Source organism: Drosophila miranda (genome assembly GCF_003369915.1).
Source record: "Drosophila miranda strain MSH22 chromosome Y unlocalized genomic scaffold, D.miranda_PacBio2.1 Contig_Y2_pilon, whole genome shotgun sequence".
Taxonomy (NCBI): Eukaryota; Metazoa; Arthropoda; class Insecta; order Diptera; family Drosophilidae; genus Drosophila; species Drosophila miranda.
Window position 1 is genome coordinate 18,733,699 of NW_022881614.1, and position 11,613 is coordinate 18,745,311.

General features: G+C 48.2%; 2 pseudogenes; both read left to right on the forward strand.

The window, feature by feature from the left end:
- The first annotated feature begins 689 nt into the window (after positions 1-689).
- On the forward strand, positions 690-2,534 carry LOC117193821 (annotated as a pseudogene).
- A 302-nt stretch (positions 2,535-2,836) lies between these two features.
- On the forward strand, positions 2,837-7,760 carry LOC117192915 (annotated as a pseudogene).
- Positions 7,761-11,613: the final 3,853 nt, after the last annotated feature.

The window sequence follows — 11,613 nt, forward strand, 5'->3', positions numbered from 1 at the left end:
TAGCGGCCAGCAATACTAAACACACACACGCAAAGTACGTGAGAATGCATGTGCACCCATACACTAAAACATGCTGGTGACAAAACAGAACCAGACCGAGAGAGTTCAAAAAATCTGAAAAGCATACAATCACATATTTTTGTCGAAACATATTGCGTGTGTACTAAACATGCAAAGATGTTCTCTCTGCGCTCTCTCTCTCATGATGACGTCACTTTGGGGTACTGAACGCGCTAGCCAGTGTGTGAGGCTTTCGTTGTATGAACTGGCACATCTATATACTGTATGGTTAGTGGTTGTACTTTGTACAATTTTTTAGTGGTACAACACAACAAGGCAAAACTTCCCATCTCTAAGAAAATATAATGATATTTACAAATTCTTTGAAAAAGAAAACATCAGCGCGTACCAAACACTAATTGACTTCATCGATGAAATTGATGTAAAGCTATAAACAGTACTCCAACATCTTCTATTCTTTGACTTGGCAGTTTCCACCTTCAAAAGGCGGGCGGCCAAATAATCCCACGCTACTCACGGGTAGCTTGGTAACTTAAACCCTAAAAAAAAAAAAAAAAAAAAATTGTTTTTTTTTTATTGCTGAATACTTATTGTTTGAACGTTCATAGAAGGGGCTACAATGGGAGACATTCTTAGCGTAAGTCAAAATCGGACTTTTATTGTTGACTATGCAGTTCTTCTTCTTCTTTAAGTAACTGTCTGTGAGCATTACGGACTCCAACATCCTTACTGAGCAGGAGGTTCTGGAGCGCGATGAAATGCAGCATCGCGCGAACTGGCTAACAGGGTCGGAGCTCCAACTTAAGCAGCAGGAGATCGAAGCGGAAAACCCTGGTCTGCTCACCCATACGCAGCAGGATGTGGATGCTCTGAGTGCGGTGGGGGCAGCGATTCAAGAGGCATCAGCCGACTATGCCTCACTAATTGAGAATATGGCGTTAGTGACCCAATGTCGCAGAAATGCTGCTCTATTAATTCTACATGGTTAATCTTTGCAGCAACACTAAACAAACTATAAATAATAACCTTATCGAGTTGGAATGTGCCGCTTCTGCACTGCAAAACACGGAAAAGATTCTGTTAAGCGACTGCCAAGAAAAGGCCAAGCATCTGGAAGAGCTGCAGATTGAAAACTGCAAGCTGAGCAGCGAGGCCAAGAAGGCGTTCATATTAGAGCCGATGCCACAGCTCTTTATGCACCAGCTGCCGCTGGAGCATTACTTCCACAAATGCGACTCCTTCATGCAGTATTTTACGCTCTATATTAAGGAGAACTTCAAAATCCAGGAGAATAACGAGTTCAGCACTGCTGAAGTGAGTATCCTGCATGAGAAGGAAAAGTTGGAGAGCCTCGAGAGGGGTCAGTAAGGACTGTAATGATAGATGTCATAAATTAACGATTTCCTTCCTTGCAGCATCCAGTATTATGCACTCGCCTTCATCAAGAAGAAGGCTAAGGCCAAGGCAACTCAGGCCATTATAGACCACCTGGATCTTGGCGAGATCCATTGCCTGAGCGTAGCAGATATGTTACGGGAAACGCATGAGCTGCAGTTACTCAACGAACATCATCTGAAAAATATCCACGACACACTCATGAACGACGTGACCAGCCTCGTCCAGCAACACACCGAACAGCGCATCGAGCTGGTCCTGTATGAAAACACCAAAGAAAAGTTGCAGCGGGCCCTGCGACGGCATGAAAGCGACCAGCAACTGACCAAAATCATATAAGAAGCGCAATTCTCTGGATAATTTCTCCGAGGCACTGTGTAGCCAGGCCCAGGCTACCTGGCAACGAGTGCAGACTATGTGCTCCATCAACAGCAGTCACCAAGGCATCTGTCCCCAATTCTTGCAGGAGATTGCCAGCCAGCTTGCGGCACATCTTGGCCACAATATTCGGGCTAGCGAGGCCAAGAGTTGTCTCTATGAGTATGAAAAGTTTGGCCGTCTACTTTCGTACGCTTTTCAGAGCATGCTTAACTCACCGCCCAGGATCAGCTGTCGGAACTGTGAGTAAATGAAAAATTCTCGTGGATGGTAATCACGTACTATTCATTTCTAGCAAACGTCTGGAGCAAACCCTAAGCCCCTACGTCTATGATTCCCCCCTGGAGCAGCCCATGTTAGATAATGTTCGCTATTTGTATGCAATATACAGTGTTACTCAGGAACAGACTCGTCTCGATGAGAAAGCACGACATCTGCGAACTGAATTTCAGGAGAACATCGTAGGGCGCATGGTAAGTTGGGTCGTCCCAGCGTCTAAATATCACTGATTTCTTGATTTCAGGAGAGAGACAAGTTCTGGCGCTACAAAATGCTTCAATGGATATGGTTCCTCAGGGAGCCCCAGCGCATGCTCTATGCCATCGACGAGGTGAAGAAGGGAGCGGCAAAGGTTGCCGCTTTAACCAGCAACCTGCGCCGACCCGGCGGAGGGCTTCAGCGCAAATGAATCCGATCATTGCCATTTAAATATTAATGAATAAATTATGAATTCTTTTATACGGGATGCACGATATGAAATTGAAGGTCCATAAGCAGATACACGAAATCCACCATGCAGACGCATTAATTGCCAGCAGCACGCGACACCGTTTCCAAGCGATTGCTATTCAAGAGCCGCCAAGGAGCAACAAGTGAAACCATAAAACCATGTCTCTTGCTCGCTTAACCTAGACCCATTCACATTCCCATTTCCATTCCCCTTGACGATGCCTGTTGGCCAGTAATTCGCGGGCCTCGTCCCATTGGCCAAACGAAATCGTATAAGGGTTCGGTTCGTGCCTGTCTGCCGAAGGGGTTTCATGGCCTATAAAAGGACGAGCAGCGTTCGCCTGTGGCTCATTCGATGTTCGTCTTTCGCGACAGATTTCTCTCAAAATCCTTCGGTAATTAACAACTGGAAAACAATGAAAAACAGTAAAGTGTTTCAAAGATATGAACTTTAAATTGTTCAGAAAACACCCAGCTACTGGCAATCAAGTGTCCTTAAAGTTTAAGTTTAAACGTTATATAGATAAAACCAACAAGTTCAAATCGACGTAGTTTTTGTTTAAAGCATCAAGTGGATAATGAAATGATTTGCGAGTCATTACGCTTTGTTGTTGCTATAATTTGAATTAATTTCAAATTTGTATGTAGCCCCAGGGCCCTTGAAAGTCGAGTAAAACTCGCAATGTAACGCAAAATGAATTCAAGTTTTGGCTCCGAATTTCGGGTTGAATGAGTTAAATTGAATGAGTTTAATGAAAGGAATTAGTGTGTGTGTGTGTGCGATTATGAGGAATAGCCATTCATTTGGGAAACCATTCTTCCAGTTCTTTGGCAGCTCCACAATATGCATCTGTTGCTCCGAATCAGCGTCCATATTCTCTACCCGATGCTGGCCGACTCCTTCAGCACCCACAAAAATGCTAAGCGCAACGAGATCGATTCCTGGGAGGACCTGAACAAAGAGATTAGCTTCGATACGACCACCACGGTAGTTGTCAACGAAACGGGCGATATTCCTTCCAAGATGTTCGAGCGGACAAGAGATCCGAAGCACCACCAGATGGGTCGCATGACTGAGACCGAGGCCGAATTCAGCCAGATGCGTGTCTACAATGTGGGCGTGCTGATGGCCTCCCACTTGGGTAAGCGACTTACCAGCTAGGGATTCGATTGATTCGACCAGCACTGCCCGCAGATTCACCATTCGATCTGGAGCGCTGCGGACCGGCCGTGGACCTGGCCTTGGATCAGATAAATAAGGTCTTCTTGCGACCCCACAACATTACGCTCGTAAAGAAGAAGGCCAGGTGAGTGGACAGAGTCTTCTGCCTGTCGCCGCCACTCTCCTACCGCACTCCTTCCCTGTCTGTCTTAAGTTATCCATCCTGCTCGGGCGCACGGGCACCCAGACTGGCTGCAGACATGCACTTCAAGGACGACGTCATTGCTTTCATTGGACCAGCCTGTGCATTCGCCCTTGAGCCGGTGGCTCGTCTAGCCGCCTACTGGAACACCCCCATCATCACGGGCATGGGGGATCAGGTACGCGTAAGCCAAGACGACAGTGTAGCGATTTGCGTGTGGAGCTCGCACAGCATGCAGCTTTCAATAATGCGGAACTGGCTTATTCCCCCCTCCCACACGCTGTTTGAGGCAATCACATTTAGCCCTCTTAATTGTCGTACGCTTGACATTGGCAATTAAATGGGGTTCTGGGCTCTGGAGGGGCCATCGCTCAATGGGTCTTTAATTCGAATTTAAGTTTTCGGTTCTCCCGTATTTTGGATAAAGCATCGCATTTCCTTTCTCCCACTTTTGCTGCCTGCGTCAGCCCCCTTCCTCGGAGGGGGAGCTGACGGTGACCTCTGGCATCCTGGGCAGAATACACAAGTGGAAGAATGAGAATACGGTAAGTGGATGAAGTATCTGGCAGGAAGGTATTACTGCAACTTCTGGAACATGTACTGGAGAGATTTGTTGTTTTCAATGTCATGGGGATCCGCGAAGCAATAGCAGAATTGTATATTCGTTGTAGAATTTCCAGGGAATGTTCAAGGACAAGTCAAAGTATCCAACTCTCACCCGCATGTCCTACTGCCAGTGTAGGCTCATTCTGGTCTTTGCCAGCGTCTTCCGCCAGTTCAATTGGAAGCATGTGGCCCTGCTGGTGGACAGATCGGAGCTCTTCTCGTGGACGGTGGGCAAGAATCTCGAGTACGGACTACGACAGGAGGGACTGCTGAGCTTTGTCCGTGAGCTAAATGGCAATGAGGAGGAGATCTATGAGAACTATCTGAGGGATGCGAGCATGTACGCAAGAGGTATACGTACATAGCACATCATGCTTTAAACTGATTTGTTCACCTCACTTATCGATCACTTTTTCTCACAATTTCCTCTATCCACCTCAATCCACTTGGGTACACAGTCATCATATTATCGGTGCGAGGGATTCTGGTGCGAAAGTTCATGTTGGCGGCCCACAGCATGGGAATGACCAATGGCGAGTGGGTATTCCTGGACGTGGAGATATTTCAGAGTGACTACTGGAGCGACAAGGGCTGGGAGATGAAGGACGAGCACGATGCCCGAGCCCGCAAGGCATACGAGGCCCTTTTAAGAGTCAGCCTCCTGCAGCCGACGAGTCCGAAGTTTCAGGACTTTGCGGACAATGTCCGAGAGAATGCTCTCTACGACTACAACTACACGTTTGGCGAGGGCGAGGAGGTGAACTTCTTCATTGGGGCCTTCTATGATGGAGTTTATCTCCTGGGCATGGCCCTAAACGAGACACTGACCGAAGGAGGCGACATCGGGGATGGGGTGAACATCACGCGCCGGATGTGGAATCGCACGTTTGAAGGCATTACCGGACACGTGCGCATCGATGACAATGGCGATCGGGATGCGGACTACTCGATACTAGTTCTGGATCCCATAAACGGGAAATTTTCAGTCGTTGCTCATTATTCCACAAGTGAGCGACGGGCCCTTCGCATAGTCGAATTCGATTCACCAAACACGTTCTTTTCTAGGGAATACGCTGCTGTGCATGGCAAGAAGATACACTGGCCGGGCGGACGTGAGGAGCCGCCGCCGGATGTGCCGTCCTGTGGCTTCCTAGGAAATTCTCCGGACTGTCATGACAATGGTATGGCCTCCCCATCCCACATTTGAGAAAGGTTTAGATTATTAGATTCGAGATAAGTAAATCTCTCCGATTCCAGAGTCCACCATTATGTATTCCATATTTGCACTGTTCCTCTTTCTGGGTCTCGTCTTCCTCGTCATTTGCCTGCTGCAAAAGTAAGACTCCCTCAACTTGGTCTATCTTACCGGTGCTTAAAAAGTATACTCCACTCCCATTCTGGCATTCTTGCATTCTTCCGCAGGTGTACACGACGATTGGCCAGCTTAAGGGCGAGCGCGTGGCCATCAAGGTAAATGTGAAGAAGGTGGAGCTGACGCCCCAGCTGCTGTGGGAGATCAAGCAGGCGCGCGACGTGAGCCACGAGAACACTGTACGGTTCGTGGGCGCCTGCATCGACCTGCCACGACCCACTGTCCTCATCCTCACGGAGTACTGCTCCCGCGGCAGCTTCAAGGATGTCCTGGAGAACGAGGCCATCGAGCTGGATTGGAACTTCCGCATGTCCCTCATCCATGACATTGTCAAGGGTATGAGCTATCTGCATAACAGCGACATGGCGGCCCACGGAAAGCTGCGCTCCTGCAACTGCCTCATCGATGGCAGGTTTGTGCTCAAGATATCCGACTTTGGCCTGCCCACGCTGACCACGCCCTCGGACTTTGTGCGGGATCAGAATTACTACTTGAGTGAGTGAATCCCAGAGGTGCCAGAGGTTTCTTCGCCATCCCGCATTCCATTATCCTTCCTTATTCTAGAACTCTTTTGGATCGCCCCGGAGCTGCTGCCTGTGACGTCCATTCCTGGCTGCAGTCCGGCCACGCAACGTGGGGATGTCTGGCGGACCCTACCAAGAGGCGCGCCAGCAGATGGATGTCCACACCATTCTGCACAAAGTGCGGCAATGCAATCGATTTCGGCCGCTCATTAGGGAACGCGAGTGTCCACCCGATCTCCTGGAGCTCATGGAAAAATTCTGGGCAGACAACCAGGAGGAGCGCCCTGCCTTCTCCACGATCCGCAGCAATATTCGCACCATAATGAAGTAATTATTCAGAAATCATCCGAAGCTAAAGAAACACCTAATCCAGTCCCAAGCTTCTCTTTTGTTGATTCCAGGGGCTTCTGCGAGAACCTAATGGATGACCTGCTGAATCGCATGGAGCAGTATGCCAACAATCTGGAGACCCTCGTCGAGGAAAAAACGCGCCAGCTGAGTCTGGAGAAGCAGCGCACGGAAGAGCTCTTGGACCAGATCCTGCCGCGGCCCGTCGCCCAGCAGCTGATGGCCGGGGATCTGGTGGAGCCGGAGGAGTTCAGCAGCGTGAACATTTACTTCAGCGACATCGTCGGCTTCACGGAGCTTTGCGCACGCAGCAGCCCCATGGATGTGGTAAACTTCCTGAACGATCTATACAGCACCTTCGACCGGATCATCGGGTTTTATGATGTCTACAAGGTGGAGACCATTGGCGATGCCTACCTGGTGGTCTCTGGCCTGCCCGAGCCCAACGGCGATAAGCACGCCCGTGAGATCGCCCTAATGGCCCTTGACATTCTGCAGGCCGTCAGCTCCTTTAACCTGAGGCACAAGCCGGAGTACAAGATCCAGATTCGGATTGGAATGCACTCCGGCTCCGTCTGTGCTGGCGTCGTCGGCAAGAAGATGCCGCACTACTGTCTCTTCGGGGACACCGTGAACACCGCCTCGCGCATGGAGAGCACCGGTCAGCCCGGCAAGATCCACGTATCCTCCGCTACCAAGGCCATTCTGGACAAGTTCGGTACCTTCCAGATGGACAAGTTCGGTACCTTCCAGATGAAGCAGCGCGGCGATGTAGAGCTCAAGGGCAAGGGCACCATGACCACCTACTGGCTGAACAGCACCAGCGAGGCCGATGCTCGACCCCCGACCCCCACTGCTCTTTGCCGGCATGGGGAAGTGAATGTGAATCTGATCTGAGCCAGTCTTCGTCTCCACATAATCCACATATGATCTCTGATGAATCAGTATTAGCTACAATTTATCTCCAAAACATTTGATATTCCCTTCCCTTGAATATAATAAATAATCACTGTTCGGAGCAGAACCCAGCCGATTAGCTGCTTGCCAAATAGCACCTAATTCTTGGCCCTCAGCCGCTTATTTTGTTTGTTACTTTTTTTTTTTTTTTTTTTTTTTTTTAGTGTTTAAGTTACCAAACTACCCGTGAGTAGCGTGGGATTATTTGGCCGCCCGCCTTTTGAAGGTGGAAATTGCCAAGTCAAAGAATAGAAGATGTTGGAGTACTGTTTATAGCTTTACATCAATTTCGTCGATGAAGTCAATTAGTGTTTGGTACGCGCTGATGTTTTCTTTTTCAAAGAATTTGTAAATATCATTATATTTTCTTAGAGATGGGAAGTTTTGCCTTGTTGTGTTGTACTTTGTACAATTGAAAATTAAATGCGAGGCGTTATCGATACTATCGCATGTATCACATATGTTACTAGGAACTACATGCATTTTGGCGAGAGTGTGCCTATCGAATGCGTTACCACTAAGCAGTCTGTTGATTCTTTTAGCGTCAATGGCTTTAAGCTTAGTTTTATTTAGGAACCACGGTTTGGATGATGTTGAGGGGAAAAGCGAGCAGTAACCTCGGTGCTTGATACTAGCAAACTCGGCGTATTCTCTCTCCCATTCTGCTTTTAAGATTCTGTGTATTTCGCACATAGCGTCTTTAAGGTTCCATTTAACCACTGTGTATTTTCCTCGTCTGTGGGCTTCTTTGGCTGCTGCGTCAACTGAAGTGTTCTGAGGGATGTTAGCGTGTCCGGGAATGTAGTGAACCTCTACAGTTCTTAGATGTGGATTTTGTTGGATCTTTTCTCTGATTTTGTGGGCGATAGAGTTATCCTAAATGTTCTTCGCCAGAATGAGGGCCCCGTTTCTGCTGTCTGTCAGGAGCGCGACACGAGGAAAATTGTACAAAATAGCATGGTCTAATGCCTTCTCGATAGCAAGTAGCTCGGCGGACAACGAGGAAAGGGTTTTGTGCGTGTAATAGCTATCTAAAAAACCTGTCCTATCGGGCAGGAAAGCGGCGCTGGAATGCCCATCTGCGACTGACCCATCCGTGTAATAGATTTCAAAACCACCCTTTGTCAGCTGATCCTTCTTTTCCCCGTGGAGCAGCATGATACCTGCCTGGTCTATAGCGTGCTTGTTGGGTGCAGAACCCTTGAAAAATTCTAAGTCGGAGCTAATTTTAGTGCAAAACGAAGCTGTGTTCTCGAAAACCTCAACTCTATCTATTATGCTGCCAAACTCCCGATATGCCTTAGCGTAGCCCGTGTTTAAATCCCTATTTGCTGACACTGTTTCACTTGCTGGGAGATTAAATGCAAACACCTTAACCAACTCTTTCGCCGCCAGGAATCTCATCCTGTAGTCCGGGGGAAGTTCTCCTGCCATGTGATATATGATAGGAACGGGAGTGCAGATTATCAGACCCAGCGACTTTCTGAGGTGATGGTTGCAGTGGGATTTGATTTTGGCCAAGGCAGATTTGGACAGGTTGCAGAATGATGAGCACGCGTACTCTAGCCTACTTCTGACAAATGCCTTGTAAAATATACAGATTTCGCCCCACACCCTTCCGCCCCCACAAAGGACGAAAATCTGTTGCATCCACAATATTGCACATTCGAGAAAACTAAAAACGCAGAATCATAGATAATGACCATATCTATCAAATTGCTGAATAAGGATCAGATTGGATCATTTTTGTAGCCAACAGCAAGAAATCAATTTGCAGTGGCTACGCAGAGCCCGACGTCACGCTCAGACTGATTTTCTGTCTCTCTCGCACGCATTCTTTGTCGTGTCGTTTAAAATTAGCGGCGTCTGCCGGAGGATAGCCATATTGACTTAGTATCGGGTATAACTGTAGAGTTACGGTGTCCGCAGCAACTCACAACGTTCCCCCTCGTTTAAAGTAAGTGCAAAATGTACCGCTGTGTACGCGTTTCCCATCCCGATACGCACGTGCAGTGCTTCCTATGGCGCAATGACCCGAAGGAGGAGATTGGAGACTGTTACTTACGGAACCAAACCTGCCGCTTTCTTAGCAATTCGTGCTATGCATCAATTGGCAAATGATGAAGAGTTGCGTTTTCCGCTTGGAGCTGATGTTGTTCGAAGAGATTTCTATGTCGATGATCTCATATCTGGAGGGGACAGCATTGATTCTGTCATCAAGATTCGTCAGCAGGTAAAGGAGCTACTTTCGAAAGGATGTTTTCCCATACGTAAATGGTGTTCCAATGAACCCGCTGCTTTGGAAGGCGTATCGGAGGCGGATCGCGAAAAGTTCCTTACCTTTCATGACGGGACTGAAGTAACCAAGGCGCTTGGTCTAGTTTGGGATCCCACCACGGAGAAGCTTCTGTTTAGCTTCGCTCACGTCGGAACCGCTGCAGGCCCAATATCGAAGCGTTCGGTCCTGTCCACACTAGCTAGGTTCTACGATCCTCTAGGGCTCATCTCTCCCATCATCACAAAAGCTAAAATATTTATGCAGTCGCTATGGAACGAAAGCCTAAAGTTGAATTGGGACGAAAGCCTGCCCCAGGATCTACATACGACTTGGATTGAGCTGACTTCGCAGTTGTCGATGGTTAAAAACTTTAAGTTTCCACGTTACGTGCTTCGGCAGCAAGCCAGATTAGAAATGCACGCGTTTTGTGATGCGAGCCAAGCAGCATATGGCGCCTGTGTATACATGCGTTCGAAAGCTCTTGGCATTGTGCAAAGTCATCTCTTATGCTCTAAATCCAAAGTCGCGCCCTTGAAAAGTATGACTATCCCCAAGCTTGAGCTATCCGCAGCCCTCGTATTAGCCGAACTAGTGTCCACCATAGTTAAGGGATTATCAGCTCCATGCCAAATACATTGCTGGTCGGATTCGCCCATAGCCCTTGCCTGGATTCGAGAATCACCATTGAATTTTAATATATTTGTTTCTAATCGAGTTCAGCGGATTCAGGAGCTCACCGCTGGAATGACTTGGCATCACGTGCCCACAAAGTTGAATCCTGCCGACATCATATCACGTGGATCCACGCCCGCTGAACTAATGGATAGCAGCCTTTGGATCTCTGGACCACCATTCTTGCGTCTTGAGAGCTCAGAGTGGCCTGCAGGCTTGCAATTGCCGACCGATGTACCAGAACGTCGTCATGCAGCATTGGTTGTTTCAAACGAAAGGGATGTATCGTACGATTGCAAATTTCAAAACTCATTCGGATCCATGCAGCGCGTCTTTGCTTACATATATCGATTCTACATTCTCAAGGACAAAGGCATAGCGCGGTCGAAGGGTCAACTTACCGTAATCGACATCAAAAATGATACGCATTTGCTCATAAGGGCAATACAGCAGCAACAATTTTCGGAAGAGATAAGGGCCCTCGCCAGCAAACAGGCCCTACCCCCAAAAAGCCCGATGGCCTCACTGAATCCATTTCTGGATAGCTTTGGATTGCTGCGTGTTGGAGGCCGCCTCCAAAATGCCAAATTCGACTACGACGCGAAGCACCCGATCCTGCTTCCTACGGGACATCCTGTCACTGTCTCTATTATTATCTTCTTTCACGAAAGGTTTCTCCACGCAGGAGCTCAAGGATTGCTCGGACTGCTTCGGCAAAAATTCTGGCCTATTGGTGGACGCAAATATGTTGCGGGAATCATTCGCAAATGTGTTAGATGCTTTCGTTTGAAGCCAGTGCTGAGGGAACATATCATGGGAAACTTGCCTGCGGATCGCGTAAGGACTAATCCAGCATTCCACACAACGGGCGTTGATTTTTGCGGACCCTTTTATCACAAGTCGGAAGTCAGAAGCAGGCCTCCTATCAAATGTTACATCGCTGTCTTCGTATGCTTTAGCACCAAAGCA